Source organism: Apodemus sylvaticus, chromosome 10 (assembly GCF_947179515.1).
Source record: "Apodemus sylvaticus chromosome 10, mApoSyl1.1, whole genome shotgun sequence".
NCBI lineage: Eukaryota > Metazoa > Chordata > Mammalia > Rodentia > Muridae > Apodemus > Apodemus sylvaticus.
Genome location: NC_067481.1, coordinates 31,883,195 through 31,885,392, shown reverse-complemented (window position 1 = coordinate 31,885,392; position 2,198 = coordinate 31,883,195). Strand labels below are relative to the sequence as shown.

The 2,198-nt window shown below is 41.3% G+C and overlaps 1 non-coding gene across 1 annotated transcript; it reads left to right on the top strand.

Moving 5' to 3' along the window:
• Positions 1 to 1,740: 1,740 nt before the first annotated feature.
• LOC127695624 (U6 spliceosomal RNA) lies at positions 1,741 to 1,847 on the top strand. The gene has a single exon (XR_007980009.1). It is a non-coding gene; the product is annotated as a U6 spliceosomal RNA (small nuclear RNA).
• The last annotated feature ends 351 nt before the right edge of the window (positions 1,848 to 2,198 follow it).

Sequence of the window (2,198 nt, the reverse complement as noted above, 5' to 3'; positions counted from 1 at the left end):
ACATCCCCAACTCCATTTGTTGGGGAACACACATAAAGAGCTGCACATCTACTACATATGTGCTGGAGACCTAGGTCCAGCCATATATATTCTTTTGTTGTTGGTTCAGCCTGTGAGAGCCTCCAAGGGTCCAGGTTACCTGACTTGATTGGTTTTCCTGTAGAGTTCCTATCTTCTTCAGGGTCCTCAATTCTTGCCCCCAACTTTACCATAGAATTCCTGAGCTCTGCCAAAAGTTTGCCTGAGGGTCTCTGCATCTGTTTCTGTCACCTGCTGGGTGGAGCCTCTCAGAGGACAGTTCTACTCGGCTCCTGTCTGCAAGCCTAACAGAATATTAATAGTGTTAAGGATGGGTGCTAGCCTGTGGAATTGGTCTCAAGTTGGGTCAGTTGTGGGTTGGCTTTTCCATTCCCTCAGTCTCTACTCCATCCTTCTCCCTTCATTTCTTATAGATAGGACAAATTTGAGATCAAAACGTTCATGAGTAGGTTGGTGTCCTCGTCCCTCGACTAGAGGTCATGCCTGGCTACAGGAAGTGGCTTCTGCAGGTTCCATATTCCCACTGCTATGAGTCTCATCTGAGATCACACCCACAGGCTCTTGGGAACCTTCCCCATCCCAGGCTTACAATTGGAATGACTCCTATGCCCCACACTGACCAGCTGCAGATTTCCATTCATTCTTCGAGCTTTCTGCCCCTCTCACCTATTTTTTACCACACCTGATCCTGAATGCCCCCTTTCCCTGCATTCCCTCTTCCACCCAGTCCTCTCCATCCACCTGCCTCCTATGACTAATTTTATTCCCCTTTCTAAGTGGGATTTAAGGATCCTTGCTTGGCCCTTCCTTCTTGTTAGCTTCAATGGGTTTGTGGAGTGCAGCATAAGAATTCTGTACATTCTGGCTAATAATTCACTTATCAGTGAGTATATATCATGCATGTCCTTTTGGTTTTGGGTTACCTCTCTCAGGATGATATTTTCTAGTTCTATCCATTTGCCAGAAAATTTCATGATGTGCTTGTTTTTAATAATATTCCATTATGTAAATGGAACAAATTTCTCTATCCACTCTTCAGTGGAGGAACATCTGGGTTGTTTCCAGTTTCTGGTGATTACAAATAAAACCTCTATAAACACATGAAGCATATGTTCTTGTAATATAGTGGAACATCTTTTGGGTATATGCCCAGGAGAGGTGTAGGTGGGTCTTCTATTTTGTGGAATTGATTGAGTAGTGTTGATATTAGCTTTTATTTGAATGTCTGATAGAATTCTGTGCTAAAACCATCTGGTACTCAGCTTCTTTTTGGAGGGATTGGGAGATGTTTAAGGAGTTCTTCCATTCATTTGGGATTATAGAACTGTTAGATATTTACATGATCACTATTTAAATTTTGAAAGTTATATCTCTTTAGGAAATCATCTGGTTTAGATTTCCAATTTTAGGGAGTCCCAGCTTTTGAATTAAGACTTGGTGGTTTTTTAAATTTCTTCAGTTTCTCTTACATATCACTTTTCATTTCTGATTTTGTTAATTTGGATACTATCACTCTTCCTCTTAGCTTGGCTAAGGGTTTTTCTATCTTCTTGATATTCTCAAAAAAGGAGCTCTTAGTTTTATTGATCCTTTGCATTATTTTCTGTGTTTCTATTGATTGATCTCAACCCTGAGTTTATTTCTCCTTTGAGTGTTTTTCTTTCTTTTTGTTCTAGAGCTTTTAAAAAATAGTTTTATTTATTGCTTGATTCAGCAGCACATATACTAAAATTGGAATTATACAGAGAAGATTAGGATGGCTCCCACACAAGGATGACACACACATTCATGAAGTGTTCCATATTTTTAGAAAAAAAGTCTAATTTATTGACATTCCAAATATTGTCCCCCCAATTCCCAGTCCCCATCCAAAGGTTCTTCATGCCTCTCCTTTGCCTCTGAGAGGGGACTTTCCCATCCACTGACCCACCTCCACTTGCCTACTCTACTTTATTGCCCCTCACCTGTATTCCACTTTCCTGAGGAATCTAGTTTCTGCAGGATTGGGCACAAACTCTTCCACTGAGGCCAGAAAAGGCAGTCCTCCCGCTACATATGTGCCATGGTCCACAGACCAGCGCATGTATGCCTTTTGGTTGGTGTCTTAATTCTGGGACTTCCCAGGGGTCTGTGTTAGTTGATACTGTTGGTCTTCCTAT